We start from the raw sequence: 25,432 nt of genomic DNA on the forward strand, positions 1-25,432 counted from the left end.
CTGTTATAGTTATTGTTGTATGGACTCGTGTACTGTGCGGCATGGTGCCGACAGACATGATTTGAAAGGCCAATGTCTTCGTACTGACCTCATCCAGGGGGAGACTCCAGAGATTAAGCCTATCCATCAAGTCAATGGCAAAGATGTTCAGATCTGTTGCCTAGTGAGCTAGCCCCATCTGCTCATATCTAGCCCATAGCCCCCTAACCCTCTTCTATCCATAAACTCATTTAGGTGGCTTTTAAATATTGCCAATGTGCCCACCTCAACCGTTATTTCTGGCAGTACTTTTTTCCTTTGGATGAAGGAAGGATCTTTGTTGTATATCACAAGAAGCGGCAGAAGAAGAAACACTCTAGACCTTGTTCTCATCAGTCTATCTGTTGCAGATATGTTGACCCATAACAATAACTGATAGGAGTGACCAAATTGTATGGTGCAGCCACTACACTAAATGAGATTGGTTCAGAATACATCTCACTTCTTAAAGGTGGGAATCTGATAAGTCCTGCGCATCCTTGGGAGTAATGTAATTACATTCAGTCTGGGAAATGAACCAGGTATTCTTAAGTGGAGATGCCAACTTACGTGTGCTTACATACACGATCACATACACTCTAAACCAAAGAAGCAGCTTGTTCTAAACAATGTGAGATAATTCCACAACTAATTGAACACAACAACCTACTGTTAACTTGGCAAATCAATTTGTCAACGTTGGGCAGTGAAAAATTTATTGAGTAATACAAAGAACTAGTCACAAACAACCTGCTCAGTCTGGGTTCCACCACGGACTCGTGGCTCCAGATTTCATCCCTGCCTTGTTCCAATTTGACCACAGAAATGAATTACTGAGACAAGCTAAGACCTTTTGTATCAAGATACTATTACAGGCAGCTTGAGAAAAATTAGGTCAATAGCAATAAGGGGAAGAATTCCCACTAGCTGATATTGCATCCAACACAGATCAAGAAGCTTGCGGTTATCAGAGACCAATTACCTCATCCATACAAGGTGTGAAAGCCAATTACATCCACAACTAGCAGAACAACTATCAGATGAAAGTGACCAAAGCGGAAGAGCACCGCACTATCTCACTATCTACACAACACCATCACCGAAGATGCTTCCCAAACAATTATCCAAGGCTCAATCATCAGATTTTATCAATAACCTTCACTCCACCTTAACAATCAGGTGAGGATTTTGCTATTTATTAGGAATGAGGAATAAATGATAATATGATTATTTTTAAAAAATGTTAAGGAAAAGTAAATAAGTGACTGACCTCTGTGACAGTCAAAATCAAAGTCTGCCCCGAGCCTTTTGCAGCCCATCAGGCCGGTGCTTATGCCGGTTTCTGTGGCATGAAGTGACTGAGAGTATGAGACTCCCCCCGGATAGGACGCCAGTCTATCTCAAGGTTAACCCCTAGCATTTTGCCGGTACCCATTTTCAGCTGGGTGGAGTAGTGTGTGGTTAAGTGCCTTGCTCAAAGACACAACACGCTCGAACCCATGACCTTCAGATCGTGAGCCCAACGCCCTAACCACTTGGCCACATGCCACAATCTGTGACACGGGGCAGAATTTAAAGATTGCAATCTCATGGTTTTGAACTTGATTCAAGATCCAATTCTTTTAAAACTCTGGTTTACCTACATCATCTTTCCAATACCGTTTGCTGTTACATGAAGCAATTCTGGGGTCTAGATAATTTAAAAAAAGAAACCAAAACTTTCCAATAAAAGCAACAGTTCTACTTGGAGTGCAAAATGCAAATTATTTTCATTGACATTCAATTTAAGAAAGCCAAATTACATTTATTTGTTCAGCGTTATATTTTAACTTTAATGCTTATGAATTTAACCAAAATATTTTAAATGGAGTATTATTTTAGATACTCAATAGCAATGTTGACAGAGATGCGATGGGACAGACAGGGAGCGAACTTGGTGACTCACCGTATTTCTAAGTGCAGGAAAGGCTAACAAAAGGTGCTGCCAGAATTGAATGACTACTATTATTAAGTTAGAAAAGCTAGTGCTGTTTTTTTTCCAAAAGAGAAATCAAAGATGGCCAAAGTAATTATTAAGTGGTTTTCTAAGGCAGAGTTTGCTATATTTGCCAATTAAACAAAAAAAGCATGGTAAATAAACAATAAGCACAAGAAAATCTGCAGATGCTGGAAATCTAAAGCCACACACACAAAATACTAGAGGAACACAGGTGGTCAGGCAGCATCTATGGAAATTAATAGATAGTCAATGTTTCGGGTCAAGACCCTTCTTCAGGAATGAGAAGGAAGGGGGAAGATACCAGAATAAAAAGGTGAGGGGGAGGGGAAGGAAGAGAGCTAGAAGACGCTATGTGAAGCCTGATGGTTAGGAAAGGAAAATGGCTGGAGAGAAAGGAATCTGATAGGAGAGAAAAGTGGACTACAGGAGAAAGAAAAAGAGGAGAGGAATAGAGGAAAGAGGGTGGGAGGAAAATTTGTTTACCGGAAGGAGAAATCAATATTCATGCCATCAGGCTGGAGGCTACCCAGACAGAATAGAAGCTGTTGCTCCTCCATCCTGAGGGAGGCCTCATCTAGGCACGCGAGCAGACAGCTCAGAAAGGGAATGAGAATCAGAATTTAAATGTTTGGCCATCAGGAAGTCCCGCTTGTAACAGATGGTGTGAAGGTGTTCGACAAAGCGGTCCCCTAATTTACAATGGGTCTTACCAATGTAGAGAAGGCATTGGGAGCACCGGACACAATAGACCAGCCCAGCAGATTCACAGGTGAAGTGCTGCCTTGCCTGGAAGTAATGTTTGGGGTCCTGGATGGAGGTGAGGGAGGAGGTGAATGGACAGGTATAGCACTTAGGCTGCTTGCAGGGAGAAGTGCTGGGAGGAAGATTAGTGGGAAGGGACGAATGGACAAAGGAATCGCAGAAATGGGGGCAGCGGCAAATGAAGATGGCGGAAGGCATGAAGGAAAATGTATTGGATACAGAGGCTCATGGAGTGGTAGGTAAGGACAAGAAGAACTATCACTGTTGAGGCAGTGGGAAGGTGGGGTGAAAGTAAATGACCGGGAAATGGAGATTTGGGTAAAGGCAACATCAATGGTAGAGGGAAGGATACCCCATTCTTTAAAGGATGAGGACATCTCTAATGTCCTGGAGTGAAAGGCCATGTCCTGAGAACAGATACAGCAGAGGTGAATAAACTGAGAAAAGGGAATAGCACTTTTACAGGAGATAAGGTGGGATGAGGTATTGCCGAGATAGCCGTGGGAATCAGTAGGGTTATAGAAGATGTTGGTTAACAGTTTGTCTCCAGAGATGGAGATAGAGAGAGATCAAGAAGGGGATCAAGTGAATTTAAGGGCAGGGTGAAAGTTAGAGGCAAAGTGGATAAAATTGATGAGGTCAGCATGAAGCAGTGCCAACACAGTTGTCAATGTAGCAGAGGAAGAGCTGGGGAGTATTACCAGGGAAGGTGCCAAACATGGATGGTTCTACGTAGCCAATGCAGAAGCAGGCGTAGCTGGGGCCCATGTGAGTGCCCATCACTACCCCTCAAACTTGGAGAAAGTGGGAGGAGCTAAAGGTAATATTCTTCAGAGCGAGGACCAGGTCTGCCAGACAGAGGAGGGTGTTGGGGTGGGGAATTGGTTGGTTCTTTCATCAAGAAAGAGGTAGAGAGGTTTGAGGCCTTCTCGATAGGGCATAGAAGTGTATAGGGACTGAATATCCATGGTGAAGATGAGGCAGTCAGGGTCAGGGAATTGAAGGTTACTGAGGAGATTGAGGGCATACAAAGTATCACTGATATATGTGGGATGGGACTGAAGCAAGGAGGCTAGAATGGAATCGAGATATGAAAACACTAGTTTAATGGGGCAGGAGCAAGCAGAGACCCAAAGAGTCTGGTTTGTGGATCTTGGGTAGGAGGTAGAAGGTGTTGTAAGGAAACTATGAGTTTTGTGGCAGTGGTTGGGAGATCTCCAGTGTGGATGAGGTTAGTGGTGAAAGAGGTTTATGATGGTCTGGAGTGGGATCCTCTTTGAGGGCTAAGTATCTTGAGAGTTGCCACCTCACCAAGGTAGAGGTCAGTGTGCCACACTACAACAGCACCCTGTTTGTCTGTGGGTTTGATGACAAGGTTGAAATTGCTGCAGAAAGAGTGAAGGACAATACGTTCAGAGGGAGCAAGGTTGGGGGAGGAGAGAGAAGTTTTGAAGTCGAGACAGTTGATGTCTCGTTGATAATTTGAAATGAAGAAGAAGATCTTTTCATTTCATTCAGTGTCCAAGAAGAGAAAGAGGGTTGAAGACAGGAGAAAGGATTATTAGCATGGGATGTAGAATCCTTGCCAAAGTGTACTCGGAAACTGAGGAGATGAGAGAAGAACAGACGCAGAACTCAGAGTTGCAGGCAAAGGGAATCAAAGGTGAAGCCCTTTCTGAGGAGAGAACATTCTGCCTCAGAGAGGGGCAGGTTGGAGGGAACGGTGAAAACCCGGCAAGGATTAATGCTGGGATCAGGCGGGGTACATAACAATTTGGAATTCAGACAGAACTTAAAAATGTGTAACTCATTACCAAGCAGATTCATTGAAGTGAGCTGCACAAGTGTTTTGAAAGGGAAGCTAGATTATGATGGATAAAGGAATAATGTTGGTCATGATTAAATTATAAAAGGTGGGAGGAAGCTCCAGCGGAGAATAAACACATTTCCAATTCAATGAGGCAGAGCTGCTTGCTCCATCATTTCTCATGTAATCTATCACTATGACATCACTCTATTAGGTTTTCTTTGTTACTTGTCACAACACAGCTAACATAACATGTAATAATTTCTCCTGTCATCCCTACATACCCGTTTTTAACCACATCAATGACAAAAGCAGCTGCCAACTATTCATAACCAGGAGATGACTGATGCAAGGATAAATTCAGAAAGTTAGCTTGGAGCCGGGAACAGCAATGCACAGTTGACTTCAAACAAAAGAAGCTGGTGGGGGTTACTGGGGTCGAAGTGCAGCAAAACAGTCATTCATTGATGCGCCAATGTTTTCTGATACTAGATAAGGAGGGCAATCGCATCAAGCATCTTATCCGGTTGACCTATTACAAATCCTATAGGATTTTTAAACTTTGGAAGAACCAAGAGCATTTGCTGGGAAAGCCAGAGTTCAATGCTCATTCCAAACTGCCCTTGAAGTACAGCAAGTTTCCTTTTATCACTGTAGCCTGGGCTGGCTATACTGCCATCAATCTGTAAGGGAAGGTACACGAGCTCAAGGATGAGCCTGAAGAGTAATGCATTTACAAGAACAGAATGCACTCAATTTCAAATGGAAACTTATGGCTGTTGCATCCCAGTGAGTGCAGAAATTTCCACCACACTTCAGACTTCTGTCATTAGGTGATGAAAAAAACATTTTGCTGAGGCAAGACTAAGTACCATGCCTGTGATTTCCTCTTGCATCCCCAAGTATTTATGTGACTAATACCGTGAAGCTTCTTGCCACTGGTAAAATCACACAACCACTTCACGTGACCACCTCATTCCCACGATATTGATGTTGAAGATTGAAATAGACTACCACTTACACAACAAAAAGTTATTTTGTACAATACAGCTCAGATTTGAACTGTAATTTTTTGTCTCTGGCTAGTTCTTGTTGCAGACATCCCACCCTGCAAAAACTCATTTCAGGGAGGTAGCACCATCAATTTGCGGGAGACTTCCGGGAGAGGTGGGATGTCTGCAATAGAGTAGCTCCTTAGCAGCTGGCCAGCGAGTTTAAATAATGTTAGCTAAGCTAATGAATGAATGACACCTGTTAAACTCACCTCAACATGTCTTTTACAGTCTTAACCCACCATGGGCAATAGAAAAGTCACTGTTGCAAACAGTGCAGCGAGCAACACTGTCATTATTTTGACCCCTATTAGGCAGCGGTACACTTTAGTGTAGTCTGGGGTGATGTACGTTTTATTTTTTTTTGGAACACTCTGCCATGGCGCGCTCACGCTCTCTCTCGCTTGCTTTCTCTCTCGCTCTCAAAAAATTGATTTCTGTGATATTGTATATAATTTGTGGGCATCAGGGAGCCACTATTAATATGTGGGATGCTTCCGGAACTTCCGGGAGAGGTGGGATGTCTGTTGTTGAAACAGGCCAAGCTTATTCACCAAATTCACTTCAAGAGCCATGAATAGTATTAGGTGATGCTACTTCTGACCTTCTGATGGCTCATGAAGAACTCCAGGACCTGATCTGATTAGGCAGTGAAACTACAACCATCTTCATTTTGTTAGACAATATTTTAGCCAACAGAGTATTATCCATCAGATACATAACTGCTTCATGTTTTTGCCCAGGCTGCTCAATACCACATTTGCACACATATATTGTATCAAAGCCAGTAATTTAGGTACACCTATGGTATTCAACTCTCACCTACATTTTAAACAACGTATTGATGAAGGTCAATGAACAAGTGGTCCTGATAGAATTGAAACAAAGCATTGGACTTGAGTTTATTGGCGGGTAATTGAGCCTTCCTACTGCTCCTAACAATAATTAATCAGCAAAATAACGCAAGCTGAAGGCAACAAGTTGATATTTGGACAGATTTCTTTCAGACCTGGTTTTCATCTACACAATCCGACTGAGTAATGTTCCACCCTGTCACAAATTTGCCAATATTCCATGTTAATGAAACATTGATAATGACCAGGCCAGTTCCACAATCAGATCTTCAGCTCAATAATGAGGATATTAGAATGTTTGCAGCATTCAGTGCATTCGGCCATTTCTCCTTATCATGAGGTATGATTACGACTTGCTGAATAATAATTTCTGTGAAGGTGGGAACCTTCGTAATTGACTAATATGGATCATTCACTAGAAATATCATTGTGAAACCCATACTCCTCAACCTTGTGCTGAGGATTTTAATGGGATGTTAATGAAGCCTTCTCAAATTATTTAATGTTTAATTCTTCATTTCCATTCACAAAATGATATTTAGGACTCCAGATTTTGTTCCAATCTATTGACTCTTTTATCACTTTGCTCCAGTTATAATATACTCCTTCTACTACGTAGCATTCACACTGTCCAGTCCTGTGACTTCACTGAATTACCAACATATCTTTAGGCTTGCCTAGTCCTGATCCTGCTCCTTTTGTTTTCCTCAATGACAACTGTATTCGAAACAGACAGCTTTCAGGGAAGCGGCGGTCAAATAGACCCCTCACTTCTAGGCTCCTGTTGCAGATCCAGTGACGTTGATCAGGATTTGGTCAGGTTGCCAGTTGTTATGTTATTAAATTAATTTTGATTATATTGAAAGATAGAACGCAGAGCTGTTCTATAGTCTGGACTGACTAATGAACTACCACAAATGAAGTCTCCTCAATCTCAAATTAACTTAAGAGATACAGTGCAGAACAGGCTCTTCTGGCCCAACGAGCCACACCACCCAGATACCCACCTGTTTAACTCTAGCCTTACCAGAAGACAATTTAAAATGACCAATTGACCGACTAGCCAGTACATCTTTGGAATGTGGAGGGAAACCGGAGCACCCAGAAAAAACACAAGTGTTCCACAAGGAGGAACATATAGACTCCGTACAGCTGACACTGGAATTGAAAGCAGTAACTCCAGTGCCCTGAGCATTAACAGAGCTCCACTAACTGCTGTGCCACCATGGAGCCTCCAGCAAGAAAGATCACAACACTAAGCTAAAACACACTATAACTCCTTCCCTGCTCTCCATCCTCTGGGCTCCTCTACCACTTTCTTTCTCCCTAGGCTTCCCGACCCATGATCCTCTCCCTTCTCCAGCCTTCTATCCCTTTTGTCAATCAACTTTCCAGCTCTTAGCTCCATCCCTCCTCCTCTTGTCTTCTCCTATCATTTCGGATCTCCCCCTCCACCTCCCACTTTCAAATCCCTTACTATCTCTTCTTTCAGTTAGTCCTGACGAAGGGTCTCGGTCCGAAACGTCAACTGTACCTCTTCCTATAGATGCTGCCTGGCCTGCTGCGTTCACCAGCATTTTTTGTGTGTGTTGCTTGAATTTCCAGCATCTGCAGATTTCCTCATGTTTGCGTGACTATGTTAGCTATTTGAAAAGGTAGTTTTACATTAATTTATTTCTAAGAAAGTCCTTTTCATAATTCTGAGTACTAAGTCCCCTCCTTTACACCCTGTATACCCATGTCTATGTCGCCACCCACAGCTCTAATCTGCTAATTAAATTTGCCTACGGCACTACATTGACTAGCCTATGCTGAAATAATAATGAGGTGGCCTACAGGGAAGAAGTCATCTCTCTGTCACAGTGGTGTCAAGAAAGCAACCTCTCCCTCAATGTCACAAAAACAAAGGAGCTGGTTGTGGATAACAGGAAGAATGGAGATCGGCTAACCCCATCAATGGATCTGGGATTGACAGGGTTAACAGATTTAAGTTCCTTGGCATCCACATCACCGAGGACCTCACGTGGTCTGTACACACCAGCTGTGTGGTGAAAAAGGCACAACCGTGCCTCTGTCACATCAGACGGTTGATGAAGTTTGGTATGGCTCCCCAAATCTTAAGAGCTTTCTACAGGGGCACAATTGAGAATATCCTGACTGGCTGCATCACTGCCTGGTATGGGAACTGTACCCCACTTAATCGTAGGACTCTGCAGAGAGTGGTGCAGACAGCCCAGCGCATCTGTAGTTGTGAACTTCCTATGATTCAGGACATTACAAAGACAGGTGTGAAAAAAGGGCCCAAAAGATCGTTGGGGTCCTGATTCATCCCAATCATAATCTATTCCAGCTGCTACCATCTGGGAAATGGTACTGCAGCATAAAAGCCAGGACCAATAGGCTCCGGGACAGCTTCTTCCACCAGGCCATCAGACTGATTAACTCACGCTGATTTGAATGTATTTCTATGTTACATTATTACATTCTGTGTTACATTCTATGTCACAAACAGTCATAGCAATAGCTGGACAAAGTTTCTAGCTATATCCAAAAGCAAGAAATTTCAACTACTCGGGCAACTGAACTGCAAGGTGACAATGAAGAAACTTAGGAAATAATTTTCTACCAAAGGCTCAAGGAGAATCTTAAATAATATATTGCACCTAATTTGTATCTACAAACTATACAAGCACTGAATGGGTGTTAAAAAAAACAAAGTGCGCAGAGCATTAAGATTTTATTACTTCCTAGTGGGAACATAACTGATACGTAGATGACTCCCTGGAGAAACTTGAGAAACAATGGGTATAGAAAATTACAGGTTTCAATTGATACTTGTGGGACTAGGTAAATAGTAAGACAAAGCAAAAAAAACACAACTACTTCTGGCTGCTTCCAATATTAAATCACATTATATTATATTAAAAAAAACCAAGACCAGACTGAATCCCTCTTAGAAGCTCCATTAATATTATCTTTTCACAGTTACTTGGCCTACTGGTGATGTAGTGACATCAGTGCCGGACTTCAGAGCGAAGGCTCCCGAGTTCGAATCCAGCCGGCTACCTTACACACTTTCCATCCGTGCTGGGTTGAGTGTCGAGCTAGCAACTTGGCCTCATAAAAATAAGAAAGCCTTCTTAAATAAAAACGCCATCATGACAGCGTCCCGATGACTCCACTCAGAGTTAAGGGCTTTCTTCTTCAGACAGTTAATCGGGGGAAGCATGTAACAATGAAAAGGGAGACACGCATGAATTAATGACTGATTCACGAATCTGGTCCACCTTTTGAACATCAGATGAAGTATTAGCTGAGTTAACCAAAACTTTTGTTGGAAAGGCCTCCAAATAGAAATTGGAACACAAAGACAACTCCAAATAGAATTTGCTGCAAAAGAAATATTAATTTCCAAGTTTATGTCAAAAATATATAAAACTGAGGGCAAAGCACATCTGGTTTTTAAAAAAAATGTTAGAAATCAAAAAGAAACTAAATTCTGAGAACACTGAAGCAGATTTGGCAACTTTTGTGGGAAGAAATAGTTCACATTCCAGATTTAAATTAAGTCATCAGAACTAGGATAATGAGAAAGCAATTTAGTTTTCAGAAATAGAGAAGGATAAGAGAGAAAGCAAGTTAATGCAACATTATGCTTCTTTGTGCCATGTGTTGTTAAACATTAACAGAGGCAGTGGGACACTTTCACTTCAATAGTTTCCATGCCTCAAACCCCAGATGCTTGATTTTTATCATGGACATATAATCTCACTCTAAACTTCCTATCCCACATTACAAGGGCCCGAGAATCCTCTGTTAAATCAGTTTTCCCTCAGCAACATTCAGTTTCCATGAACTCATCTTCACATTGAACCTTTCCTTCAACTTCACTCACATTCTCTAGGCCAAAGCTAAAGTACTTGCATAGGATCAAACTGCAGCTCTATTTTTTGAACAAGCTTTGCTTTTGTTCCTCAGTTCTTGAACAGTACATGAATAACCATAATGCTGCCATTTCCTGCACCCAGAGCTTGAAATTTTATTTTTTTTGTTGCCAATTCCCACCCTCCTTTTACCCTCCGAGTTGGCCTATGTGTGCTGATCTTTCTCTTCTGGATGTCTCAATTTCAAGGGACAAATGAACTACCAATGTTCATTACAATCCAACAGTTACCTTGACTATTCCTTCCTCCCAAAGAGATTCCACCAGGGTCACCATGCCATTCTCCAAGTTCCACTATTTCCGTTGAATTTGTTCTGATAATAACACATTTCTGAACAGATACTGGGAATATTTTCCTTCTTCTGAACTCTTGGCTTTCTGTCCGTCAGTAATATAGTCCACCTTGATTCTACTTCCCCAACATGTTTTCTCTCACCTCTGCTCATTCTGGATTAAAAAAGAGCAGAGTACCCTTGCCCCTGAAGTTCCACCATCACTTATTCAACCCTCCTGCACCCCCCCCTACACTTTCAGCATACTGAAGTGTTTGCTCCCTCTGATCTTTTGGTCATCTCTTAAGACCCTACCACCTACTGCTCATTTTTTTGCAATACATAGGCTACTCTTTCTCACCCTCTTACAAATGCTGGGCAAGAAAACCATGGTCAGAGGGCATTGAAGTGGAATGCAGCCATTAAGTTAACAATTATTACATTTACTAATTCTAATTTAGTGAGGGCGGAGCTACAGTGGTACTAGAGAACAGCTTCTTTCCACTTATCTAAAGCAGCAGCTTATTTTCAACCTTTAATGTCAAGGTGGACCAGTTCTATCAGTGCCCTTGACCTGCAGCTACCCTCAATTGTGGTTCTTTGCAGCGACGGGACCTGCTCTCGGTGTTCACTGACCGGCCATTTTCCGATATCCCAAGGTCGCAGCCTAGGAGACGAGTGTGCCTTCAGGGTTCCATGGCTTTGCGGCCCTGTGGAGAGCCAATTCCAAACTGGTGCCGCCAACTGGAGTGTCTTGCGAGAAAATGGAACATTGGGAATAGATGTCGGAGGTCTCTGTAAATATTACTCTCTCACTTAAGAGTGTGCTGCCAAATCTTGAGTCTGAGAACTCAGAAAAAACAATATGGCAGAATTAACACCGTAAATAAGCAAGCCGCTTGTTTTTGTTGGTCTCCCTCTAGCTATTGACTGTTCTATTTATTATAAATTATTTTAAAAATTACTATGGTTGCACATGGCACATTTAGATGGAGACATAACATAAAGATTTTTACTCATGTATGAAGGATGTAAGAAATAAAGTAAATTAAATTCAGTTTGATAATTTTCTTCCTTATCAGCTTTAACAAAAGCCAGTGATGGACATTGATGGACAGTGGTTGTTTTCTTGACACCACTGTGACAGAGAGATGACTTCTTCCCTGTAGGCCACCTCGTTATTATTTGAGCTTAGGCCAATCAATGTAGTGCCGTTGGCAAATTTAATTAAAATTTATTGGATCTCATCAATTACTTTAATACTGGCGATCCCCGGCTTGGATTTATTCACAGTAAGGATGTTGATAATATCATGTGTCCAGCAACAATGGATATGAAATTGAGTCAGGTTATATAAACAAACAACGATATTTATTAACCTCTACTCAAAACATAGAAAAAATAAACAAACTAGCTTAACCAAAAGTTAACCGTTATGTAGCTATCTCGAACAGTCAAACTTAGAAATAGTTCTTAATGAGTTCTCATTCAAGCACAGTCTTAAAGTAGTAAGTTGAAAAGTCCAAGAGATTTTTACAATCTTTAAGGAGAGACTTCCCCGAAACAACGATTTCTTTGAAGTAAATGATGAATCTGATGATCACAGTCGAGCGATGCCCTGTTGAAGCAATCGTGAAGAAATAAAGGAACTGACCTTTCGGTTGGAGGGTGGTCACTGCACAAACCATCCTGACCTATGCAGGGTTTAACTCAAACGTGCCTGCCACAATTTCCCAGAGGATTCAGATTCCAAACAGTCGATCACTTCCAAAAGACCGAACGTCATTAACTTTACCCGATCATTTGTTTCTGTACTCTGGTAAGGTCTTCACTCTCCAATACTAGACTGTAAAGGAAAACAAAGGTGCAACAAACAAAAACTGGCGGCAATTGGCGGAACTGCTAGCACAATGTGTTTGCACCTTAAAATAGAAAGTAAAATCTGCATCACACTTTGGCGGCTTCCTTAAATACTGTAGGGAACATGCCCTCATGTGACATAACATCACCCCACGGTCATGAGACAATTACATCATCCCACTCACAAGACCATTACATCATCCCACTGTCCTGTGATCAAACTGTAGACATGTAACAATAGTCCAGTGGAAGCATTAATGGATACCAAGTCTGTGACTAAAGTAATGTAGTAGTGAACAAAACAGAGGGATCTGGCTGTTGAGGAAAGCTATTTCTAGCCCATGCAGTTCTGATTATGCATTGCAGATAACTCAATTTCACCTCTGGGGATGTCACCCAAAGTGGGCAGAGGCAGGCAGGAACGAGAGATGCATGGATTATCTTGCTGGTACATACCCGTCCCCACACTAATGAAGCAGCAATCCACTGACATCACAAGCCCAGTGGAATTAATCTTTGAAATGATACAAGTGCAGTGTATGGACAAGGATTGTATTCCAAGTAATTTAAAGGTCTTTTTATATATGGATTGTTATAGTATATGGCACATTATTGACATTTTTCATAAGACTTCCACTGAGAGAGATAAGTACAGACGGGGAGAAATCTATCCAAGAGACTACATGAATATCAGCTAGCTGTAACAAGACACGATTCTCTGTCAGTCGTCTCAGTACATGAAGACCAAGAAGGGGACTAGTTCATCTGGGAAACTACAAAAATCCTAACAGAAGCACAAAACAAGAAATCAATAGAATTCTTCGAAGCTTGTTTCTCAATGGAAGACTCTGTGAACAGGCATATTGAACCTGTGGATCTACAGATCGGGGCTGAGGGTTGAGCTAATACTCAGGACAACCGATAAACATTGATAGGGGCAAATGGAGATCACTCAGCTATCCGCTTGGCCGAGATGCAGCAGAGACTAGTGACCAGCATGGTAACCAACCAATCAGAACAATATAAATGCAAGCACTCGGCAGAAACAACACATTTGCTCACTGATGGTGTCACCTCTCAATTGGTGACATAACATCTGCAATCTAACCTCCACGCCGGAGAAAAATGCTACAAACAAGAGGCAAGTGCAGTTTGATGTTTCTTCATTAGTTGCAAGAAGATTCATGTCATGATAATGCCCTCTAGTGACATAAACACACCATCTGAAAATTGAAACAACAGGTATTCCTATGATTGACTTTAAAGCATCCTATTTGTATCTTCATTGCCTGTACTAGGGGTGACACTATTTTATCTATGATGTGCCTTGGATGGAAAAGCAGCCAAAGCTTTTGATAGTGGTGCCAAGTCAAGTTCAGTGTATTGTCATTCAACTGTACACATGTACACCAGCAAATGAAACAATGATTCTCCAGACTAAGGTGCACAGCAGAGTACGTATAACTTGCATATGACACATAAAGTAAAATTACCATCAGTTAACAAATAATGAGGTGCATTTACGACACAAGTCTAAAATGTAAACTGTATAATGCTACTGGCAGTTCATATGTGATGAGACCTGGGTGGTGGCAGAGAATTCAGTAGTCTCGCAGCCTGGGGGAAGAAGCTGTTTCCCATTGTAACAGTCCTTGTCAAATGCTATGATACCTCCTGTCTGATGGTTGGAGTGCAAGAAAATTGTGGGACAGATGGAATACTTGATGATACTGCGTATGCAGTGCTCTTGATAATTATCTCGCCTATGTGGAAGAGAGACCTCGATGATCCTCTCAGCTGTCCTCAAGTACTTCGTCGGGACTTGCAGTCGGGTGCCTTGCGATTCCTGTACCAGCTGGTGGTGTAGCTGGTCTGGACACTCTCACTGGTAATATTGTGAAAATTGATTAGCATGGGTGGGCGGCCAAACTCACCCCTTCTCTTCAGGAAGTGGAGATGCTGCTCTGCTTTCTTGACCAAAGAGCTGGTGTTGAGGGCCCAGGTGAGATCAACCATCACGTGCACTCCCAGAAACTCAGTACTTCTAACTATCTCCACTGAGTAGTCGGGACTGGTCAGCTTGACCTTCCTGGAGTGCATGATAATCTCTTTAGTCTCGTCCACGTTGAGACTCAAGTTGTGGTGCCCGCACCATTCTACCAGCTGCTCAACCGCCTCTCTGTACACTGTCCCGTCGTCGTAGTTGATGAAGCCAACCAGTGTTGTGTCATCAGTGAATCTGATGATTCTGCTTGAACTATGTGAACAGCAGTGGGCTGAGCATGTAGCCCAGGAGGATGCTGGTATTCTGTGTGATGGAGCTAGAGATATTGCTGTCAGCATGGACTTCATCAGCAAGAATGTAGAAAACTGCTTACCAGAGAGGTCAGTTTGTGTGTTCCAAAACTGAAACCACAGATGAACAGAGAGATCCACTCCCTTTTGAAGTCCAAGAATGTGGATAGAATTGAACTATACAAAGAATTGAGATATGACTTTCATGATGCTCTGAGGGATGCCAAGAGTCAGTCCAAAATAAAAGTCCCAGACCAGGCACTGTCTCATCCCAATACCTTAGAAAAATAGGGCAGTGTACCTTAAAGTCTACTGCTCAGTGTCTCTGACTTTCATGAAGTGCTCTGAGAAGCTGATCATAGCACATTAACTCTAGCCTTCCAAACAACTTCAGCCCACTGCAATTTGCCTACCATCAAAACTGGTATATGGCAGTTGACATCTCCCTAGCGCTATGCGCATCTCTGGAGCATTCAGACAATAAAGCCACCTACATTAGACCGTGGTTTACTGACTACATCTCACATTCAATACCCTATAATTCCAAGCAATCTGATCTCCAACCACTTGGAACTTGGTCTCAATATCTCCCTTTGCAACTGTAGTTTTGACTTCCTAACCAACTGACTGCAATCAGTAAGGGTAGACAGGAACACGTCCGTCATGATTATTCTTAACACTGGTGCCCTGCAAGACTGCAGCCTCACCTCCCTGCTCTAATTCTTATACGCTCATGACTGTGTGGTCATATTCTTCCACAAACCTGAAGATGACACCACTGTTACGGACTGTACATGAAATAATTATGAGTCAGAGTACAGGAAGGAGCTAAAGGAAGCCTAGAAACATCCTTCAATGTCAGCGAGTCCCTGTTGTCTGGCCATTGCCTTCAGGAAGGCGTGGGGGCAGGGGTCAGTGCACATGCTCTTATTTACATCAGTGGTGCTGGTGCTGAGGTCAGGAGGGTTAGGAGCTTAAAGTTCTTTGGAATGAGCATTACCATAGCCTGTCCTGTAACCACGTTGGTGCCACAGCCAGGAAGACTCACCTGTGTGTAACACCTGGATAGCACCGGTCTTACCACATGTGACTAGTCGCCATACTCTTTGAGAAAATCAAATTACACTGAGTGCTGGTAGACTATCAGAAGAGCCAGGTATCAGAAAGAGGGAGTGAATAGAAACCATACTCTTCTGGGGATAAGGTTTTTTTAATAAGAAGAAAAACTATACTAAATATTTACATGAGCAAGAACAATTCAAAATTCCAACATTTTGTTGATAAGTTCCAAATCTGAGATATTAAACCATAACAAATTCCTTTTTAATTAGAAGCAGTGAGATTCCTTTATTACTCTGATCTACCTAACTAGACCTAGTGTTACTCCCTGTTTAAAAGTTTACAGACTGAACTTTCCTTTTTACTTATCCCTAGTTAGTTAGAAAACCAAATATAATTCCTATTCTCAAGTATTATATTTAATTTCAGTTTCAGTTCCAGGCAGCATATCTACAAGTTTAATTTCAAATTCAAAAATTATATATACACAGTTTAACTCCTTTCACGACAATTCTCCAACATCACAACTTTTAAACAAAGTAAATCTCATTCAGTAACTTCCAAAGTCTTTGCAAAAGTAGTCAACTCTTGCAGAAAATCAAATTCAGATTCTTCGAATGAAAATAAACTTGTGCATCCAACTGTATAAAATCCTCTGCGTCATTACACATTTCGTTCCCGCGCTGGTTCTTCACCTTGGGTGGCACACCATCTTGTTTCTTAGTTCATTGAATGAAATAGTTTATCATCCACAGTAAGTCAGTTCATAAACTTGTACAAAAACTTTACCAAATCCCTTGGTATGATTTTACAAAACTAATTCCTGACTACACAGTAGGGATTTTGGACACTGGTCTCTGCCGATATTGTCTCGTTATAGCTGTAGCTTCAATAAATCTTTTATCGCTATCGTCTCTCCTCCAGGAGTTTCACCCTGAGGATTTCCAGTTAGTAGGATAAAGATACTCACTACTAATTCCACTCTAACAGTTCATGTCTTCAGTTTCTAATAACACACACAAAATGCTGGTGGAACGCAGCAGGCCAGGCAGCATCTATTGGAAGAGATACAGTCGACAGTGTCCTGATGAAGGGTCTCGGCCGGAAACGTCGACTGTACCTCTTCCAATAGATGCTGCCTGGCCTGCTGCGTCCCACCAGCATTTTGTGTGCGTTGCCTGAATTTCCAGCATCTGCAGATTTCCTCGTGTTCAGTTTCTAATCGTTGCTTTGTTTTTCTCCTTATCCATACGTGCGTCCAGCCCCGCTCCGCCCTCACATAGTGTTGTTTTTCAAATTTTCTTTTTTTAAAATTGCTAACCCTTGTTTTTATCCCTCTGCAGGTGGAGCTTTCTGACATTACATCTTGGGGTTTAATTAATCTGGGTTACTTCCTCAGAGAGCTAAACTAATTTGGCATGTCCCCTTTGACTCTCACCATTACAGCATGTCGTGGAAAATGCAGCTAGTGCTCCATGTAGATGTGCTCAAAGGTGGGGTGGGCTTTACCTGTGATGGACTAGGCTGTACCCACTGCCTTTCGTAGGCATTATTGTTTCCATACCAGGCTATGATGCAAGCAGTCAGTATACTCTCCACCGTGCATTTACATGAGTTTGCCAAAGCTTTAGATCTGGGGTCTAATTGTGGTTTGATTGTGGTTTCCCTTCTACCGTCATCAATGATGCCCTCACCCGCATCTCCTCCATTTCCCGCACTTCGGCCCTCACCCCATCTTCCCGCCACCACAACAGGGACAGAGTTCCCCTTGTCCTCACCTACCACCCCACCAGACTCCGGATCCAGCACATTATCCTCCACAACTTCCGTCACCTTCAACAGGACCCCACCACTAAGCACACCTTTCCCTCTCCCCCCCCCCTCCGCTTTCCGCAGGGATCGGTCCCTCCGCGACTCCCTTATCCGCATGTCCATCCCCACAGATCTCCCACCCGGCACTTACCCCTGTAAGCGTAAGTGCTACACCTGTCCCTACACCTCCTTTCTTGCCACCATTCAGGGCCCCAAACAGTCCTTCCAGGTGAGACAACACTTCACTTGTGAGTCTGTTGGGGTCATCTATTGCATCCGGTGCTCCCTGTGCGGCCTTCTCTACATCGGTGAAACCCGACGCAGATTGGGGGACCGCTTTGTCGAGCACCTCCATTCCGTCCGCCACAACAGACAGGATCTCCCGGTAGCCACGCACTTCAGCTCTGCTTCCCGTTCCCATTCAGATATATCCATACTCGGCCTCCTCTACTGCCATAGTGAGGCTAAACTCAGATTGGAGGAGCAACACCTCATATACTGTCTAGGTAGTGTCCAGCCCCTTGGTATGAACATAGAATTCTCCAACTTCCGGTAATTCCCTCCATCTCCCTTACTCTATCCCTATTTCACTCTGCCGCCTCCCCTAGCTGCCTATCACTTCCCTCATGGTTCCGCCTCCTTCTACTACCCATTGTTTTCCTGCCTATCACCTCCCTGCTTCCCCTCCCCAACCCCTTTGTCTTTCAAATTACTGGTTTTTCAACTGCACCTACCAGCCTTTTTCCAACCCTCCCCCACCTTCTTTCTTCAGTCCTGACGAAGGGTTCCGGCCCGAAACGTCGACTCATCGTTTCCACTGATGCTGCCCGATCTGCCGAGTTCCTCCAGCGTGTTGTGAGTGCTGCTTAGATCAGGGATCCCCAAACGTTTTTGCATCGCGGACCGGTTTAATGTTCACAATGTTCTTGTGGACCGGCTGGGGTGTGGGGTGTGTTAATCACGACGGAATATAGGTGATAAGTCAACTATAAGTCACTTATAAGTGGCTAATACACTCAATTTCATTTCTAAAAGGGTTTATCTAATGAATTTATTATTAAACACACAGTGCATATTTTCTTCCCATGAATATAGTGATAAGTCAATTATAAGTCACTTATAAGTCAATAGCATCATAACATTTTAAGTAACGTTTGGATATTAAACACACAGCGTGTATTTTCCTCATATGAATATATAAAATCATTGCAACACACCAATATCGCTGAATCAGTGGGAGCCCTGGGCTTGTTTCCCTGCAACAAGACGGTCCCATCGAGGGGTGATGGGAGACAGCGATACTCGAAGGGGGTTCCTTATGTCCAGTCTATTCCGCATTTTAGTTTTCGTTGCATTCATTGTAGAAAACCCTGCTTCGCAGAGATATGATGTTGGAAATGGAAGCAATGTTTTCAGTGCTTTCGTGGCTATCTCAGGATATTCAGCCTTGACTTTGATGCAGAATGCCGGCAGAGATGTTATGTTAAACATACTTTTCATCCCACCATCATTTGCAAGCTCGAGGAGTTGATCTTCCCGCGCTGACATAGATGATTCACTGGGGACATTCACAAGTGGGTCACGGACCCATTCCATTGCACGTCTTGGGTCATTTGCGGTTGGGAAGTTACGCTCGAATTCTGTCAACAGCGAAGTTAGGTGGTCGCGCACCAGCTGTGAGAAGGACGGTGCAGCCTCAGTCTCTCCCAAAATCCCAGCTAATGTTGGGAACATGTCAAATATGCCCCTGTCCATTCACTGTCCCCACAGTTCCAGTTTGGCTTTGAAAACAGACACTTTATCTGCCAACTTGAAGACAGTTGTCATTCTCCCCTGAAGTGACAAATTGAGTTCATTGAGCATGTTGAAGATGTCACACAGATAAGCGAGTTTTGCTATCCACTCCTCGTCACTGAAGTGTGCTGCCAGTGGTGACTTTTTTCCTGAAAGAAATCTCTGTAGCTGCTCTCTTAACTCAAAAACCCTGGCCAGGGCTCTGCCCCTTGATAGCCACCTGACTTCAGTGTACAAGAGAAGGCGTTTGTGCTCTGCATCCATTTCCTCGCAAAGCTGCTCAAACAGATGTGAGTTAAGGGCTTTTGCTTTGATGTGATTGATAACTTCAACAACGTCACTCAATACGCTGTGAAGATCAGGTGACATTTTTCAGCTAGCCTGCATTTCCCTGTGTGTAACACAGTGCGTAGACTGGCATTCAGGAACAACCTCTTTGACTCGGGTAATGAAACCAGACAGCCGTCCAGTCATAGCTGCAGCCCGTCTGTGCATATTCCAACTCAAAATGACCAGTCCAGTTTGCCTGACGTGTAGTCATTCAAAGACTTGAATAGTTCTGCCCCAGTTGTGTTCATTGGCAGCGGCAGTGCACACAACATATCCTCATGCACATTGTCTTGAAATATATATCGCACATAAACCAGCAGTATTGCCTTGTTGTCGATATCGGTAGTCTCATCGACCTGGATAGCATACCGTGGTGACTCGTTAAGCCGTTCCAACAGCTGTGCTTCGATGTCCTCCGCTATGTCATTAATTCTCCTTGAAACTGTGGTAGCTGAAAGAGAAACCTGTGCCATCTTGTTAGCTGCAGCTTCTCCCAACAGTTCACGGCAAATGTCCTTGGCAGCAGGCAGAATCAATTCTTCACCAACTGTGAAAGGCTTCTTAGCCTTAGCAATACGGCTAACCACTAAGTACGACGCTCACAGAGCAGCAGCATTTGTGGAGGTGGTGGCTCTCTGCACTTGCTTCTGTCCCGCTTGCTGACGTTTTTCCCGCTCAAAAAACTCAATGGGTTTTCATTACGTTCAGGGTGCTTGGACTCAAGGTGCCAAAGCAGATTTGAGGGCCTCATTGCCTCATTAGACAGCTTGTCTCCACATATCACACACAGGGGGCTTGGAGCGTGCGAGTCACCAGTCACAATAAAGCCATATTTTATGTACAACTCGTCGTATTTTCTGTTGAAGGAAGCTTTCGATTTTTTTGCAGTCTCGGCCTCAGCTGTCTCTGCGTGATCATAATCGTTAGCCTTTTATGTCCCCTACCATGTCTTCCAAAGAAACTCTGAAGCGATGTTTATTTTTTACTCATCGAGTAGTTTTAGGTTATACCGACTGATGACCTCGCGTGTGTTCAAGTTCAACAGTGGGCATGACAGGGAATGAGGAAAGGTGCAGCTGACTCGTATCGTTTCATATCGCCAAATCATATCGTTTCCTCGCAGCACGGTAGCACATGCTTTGCGGCCCGGTACCAGTCCGCAGCCCGATGGTTGGGGACCACTGCTTTAGATGACACACTGAATCTTTGCAAACTTCTAAGAAAGTAGAGGCACTGACAAATCATCTGTCTGACGACACTTGCGTACTGAACCCAGGACAGACCTTTTGACAGAAGGATTTAAAGGCATTGACCTTCTCCACCTCTGACCCCTTGATGAGGACTTGCTCATGGACTTCCGCTTTCCTCCTCCTGCAGTCAATAATCAGCTCTTTTTTTTTTGCTGACGTTGTATGTGAGGTTGTGGCACCATTCAGCCAAATTTTCAACCTCCCTCCTTTGATTCGTCAACAACAGTGGTGCCCTCAGCTACCTTAAGTATGGTATTGGAGCTGAACTTAGCCTCACAGTCATAGTCATACTTTGAGTAGAGCCGGAGGCTGAGCACACAGCCTTTGCCAGTGGCGATTATAGAGGAGATGATACCAATCTGAACTTACTGGGGTCTACAAATGAAGAAATCGAGGCTCCAGTGGGGCACAAAGATGTATCAAAGCCTAGGTTTTGGAGCTTATTGATTGGCTTTGTGGGGATGATGGTTTTGATTTCAGAGTTCTAGTTTAAGACTATTGAATGCTACAATAAGGTGAAATCTTGACCTCCCATCCTACTTCATTATGGGTTTAAGCCTTGTCTACCTCCAGTGCAATTTCTCTCCAACTACCATTTTCTTCTGCATTCTGTTATTATTTTCATTTGTACTATCTCAATACAGTGTTGTAATGAAATGGTCTCTATGGCTGGCTTGCAAAACCAAGTTTGTCACTGCACCCTTGTACATCTGATAAGAACAAACTAATTTACTGATTTTTATTCTAATCCCTCTAGGTTTCCACAGTCAGAGCAATATGAAAAGTTGTATTGTTTAAGGAAAACAATATGCCACTTCACAATTTCTGTTTGTAAACATTTCCAATAATTGCACTATTAAAGAGTTAATACTTATTGAAACAATGATCACGTTAGATAATAAATCATTTATATATTCCCCACAAATCATTCAAATTAGATTTATGATAATTTTTAATGTACAAATTATCATTTAAACAAATCAAAACATTTAAACTAATGTGTATTTCACAATTTGATGAAATGAATATTTGTGACTTGGGTGTTTCATGTATTTTTGCCCATCACTAGTGATCCTGAAAAGAGTGTAGGTAAGTGGTTTGTTTAAGCATTGAAATGGATACAGTGGATTCTGGTTAGTGGAATGCATGGGGACTAGTAGATTTTGACGCAGTTAAGCAACTGCCCCAATTAGCCAAAGTTTCATGGAAATAGATAAAATGATATATGTTAAAAAAAGACAAACTACCGCTGAACTCAGTAACAAATTATGTATCTGACTAGACAAATAAACAAACTAGAACACTACTGATGTTACTAGTGGTTGTCCGTCATATCCATTGAAGACAGGAAAACTGTGTTGGGTAATTTTTTAAAGAGGAAAAGATGACACTGAGGCAGTTCTACTCTTTTGACCTCAGATGTCCTGGTCAGTTGGGACAAGTAGTCGGCACAACTGGTGTCTTCCCTGGTTGCAGTAAATGATCATGACTACTTCTGTACCTCTTAATGCATGTCACTCTCTATGTAGTGTTGCAGAACTGCCATCCTGGCCGTTGGATCTCAGCGTAGATCTCATCTGCCCAGTCTTCTGGAGCTGACTTTGCTTACTAGGCCAGGCATGCCCCCATTTTGCCAGGGTATGAGACCTGCTGGCTTCACTCATGTGGTTTCGCCTACCTGTCAAAATGGTGTATGAGAGTGTGGACGCTGTTGTGTGCAGTCGGCTACTTGGAGCCACGGCTTTGAGCTGAGGGTCTGGGTGGGGTTCAAAGTTAACAATCAAGATGCTTGTTAATACCTTCAAATTCTTTGTAGTCCCAAACTTGGTGAAGTAGTGAAATACTTTCATTTTTTCTCCTGGTTGTTTCTGTCATTTCCAAGTCTGAATGCTTGAAACTGCAGTGAGTAATACAGTTCTGAATTGTCTCACTGCTTACCTCTCACAGACGATTAGTGACAAAAATCACTGCTTTTTGAACACACACCTGCAACTGATGCTATTTTAAAAACTGTTTGTTCTAAGCACAGTGCAGTGTCTAATGGCTACACTATGTGCATGTGACTGATGCTAGAAAGTGTTCAGCAACAGCTTCCTGTCCTAATTAAAGTGGCATATTGTCCCAGATAAGCAAAGGGAAACCTGGCTATTTTCTCAATTTGTTTTTGTTTTTTTTAAAGAGTTGTCCCAAATAAGCTGTGGCCCCGATTAACCAATGGCCCAATTAACTGGAATCCATTGTATCTGCTGAAGCAGGTAAAGTGAACAGTTTTGACAACCATTAGTCTTTCCTGGTTTATTTTTTGTTCCTGTGAACCAGCACAGACTCAGTGCAGTAAAAAATGACCTACATTTATCCTGGACCTTTACAAATTCTTCATTGATAACTAGTACTGAACTTATGAACTCATCTTTTCAAACCTTTTCTCTATTTTTGTGTAAGTTGCTTGTTGAATAATTAGCCTTTTTTGGTGGTATTCGTTGCAGGCATTCCTGTTATCATCATTGTGGGAAGATTTAAAGGTTATGCATTGAATTATAATTCAAAAAAATTGATCCTTCCATGTGTCATAGTTTGTGCTAATGCATTTCCATGGTTAGATAATTTGTAGCTTTTTCACTTAAAGTTGGACCGAAGCTAGGTTTGTGACTCAGTTCAGTATCAATAATGTAGGAGATAATACATCAATTACATATTAATGTGCTTATGTAGTGCAGAAAGAGTGGCTAGATAAATTATCACCAATTCATGGACTCGAAAATTCCATGCTGTTTCTGACATTTCTGGGCCTAACATTGCTAATTTGTTTGACTGCCCACATGTGGGCCCTGAACTCCAATTTTCTCCTTCAAAAGCTCTGGCCAAATTGCCGTGATATTTGCTGTTTATTCACCAGCCTTCTTGCTGCATTTTAAGCTGATGACACAGCAACCTTTATCTTTGTGTTACATAGGAAACACAATGTCACTATGGAAGAATACAAATGTAGGTGTAGCTGCTCAGATTACCCAAGGCAAGATCCTGTTAGAGGCTGCTTTATACTGAAAGGTTGAGTGGTATTTACGGCAGCAGGGAATGTGTATGTGCAGTTGTCAGAACCAGGTTTACTATCACCAACTTATATTATGAAGTTTGTTGTTTTGCAGCAACAGTATGTTACTATGTTATAAAATAAATAGTACAAAGGCAAATAATGAGGTAGTTTTCATGGACTGTCCAGAAATCTAATGGCAGAGGGGAAGAAAGTATTCCAAAAACAATGGGCGTGTGTCTTCGGGCTCCTGTACATCTTCAGTCATGGTAGAAACATGAAGAAGCTGTGTTCGGATTGCTGAGGGTCTTTAATGAAGGATGCTGCCTTCTTGATGCACCACCTCTTAAAGATGTTCTTTTTGTTGGGGTGTATTGTGTTGTCACGGAGCTGGTGGAGGCAACAACTCTCGGTGTCCTCTAGCAATCCTATATATTTGAGGCAGGCTGGCTAACCCACTGAATACATTCAGAGTTTCCTCTATTTCAGAGTTGTATCGTCTGAAATTTTAACTGTCTCATTTAATTTAACGTGTTGAAAAGTGTTTGCCTCCACTCAAGTTGCACTCTGGAAGGTGATAAGTGGAGACTCAAGAAGCTCGTGCTTACTCCCATTCTCCCCTGTCCCTTTCCCTCTCTGGACGCCGCTAGCCACTTAGAGATTTGTTTTGGAAGCTGACAAGGCAATCTCTTAAATGGCCCACTGCTGTGAGGCAGCAGCTGTTGTATCATCATAACTGTTGAATAAAACAACATCTCCTAGGAACCCACTTCCACTTACAACATGGGATACAATGGGGAAAAAGAAGAATTGTGATACAGACAGTTTTATAGTAATACGGTTCTTGGCAACACCAGGCGTTGCCTCTTCTAAAACCTGATAGCACTAGTGAAGTTAAAAGAATTCACACTGCTGTTTTTTATTTATATGTTGTAGTTGCAGAGTTAGGTGGAAACTGTTCTATTTTGTCTCCTGTTCTGCAAATTTTTGCTTAATATCATTATTTCAAAAATTATGTTGATTCCAGGAAAAATAAGAAAGTGTTAAATACTCTTGTAGATACTGAAATCATTTTGTTCCTCTTTCATTCTTTGAAAGGCTAGGTGCCGACTGTCGACCAGATTTCTTCCTTTTTCTCCTGAGGGTTTTGATTTTTAAATGTTCTTGTGTGGGGATGCCCACATTTTTTTGTGCCTCCAGCACTTTGTGGTTGAAAACAGTTAACTCGGTGTGGCAAATTTTGGTCACTAATATCATGTTTTGAGTGATAATCCAGATTCTTTACGTAGAGCTT

At 42.4% G+C, this 25,432-nt stretch overlaps 1 protein-coding gene across 4 annotated transcripts in view; it reads left to right on the forward strand.

The window, feature by feature from the left end:
- Window positions 1–25,432, forward strand: part of pde4ba (phosphodiesterase 4B, cAMP-specific a) — a 620,756-nt gene that overhangs the window by 155,198 nt on the left and 440,126 nt on the right. The window lies entirely within an intron of this gene.

This window comes from Mobula hypostoma, chromosome 12 (assembly GCF_963921235.1).
Source record: "Mobula hypostoma chromosome 12, sMobHyp1.1, whole genome shotgun sequence".
NCBI classification, from domain to species: Eukaryota; Metazoa; Chordata; class Chondrichthyes; order Myliobatiformes; family Myliobatidae; genus Mobula; species Mobula hypostoma.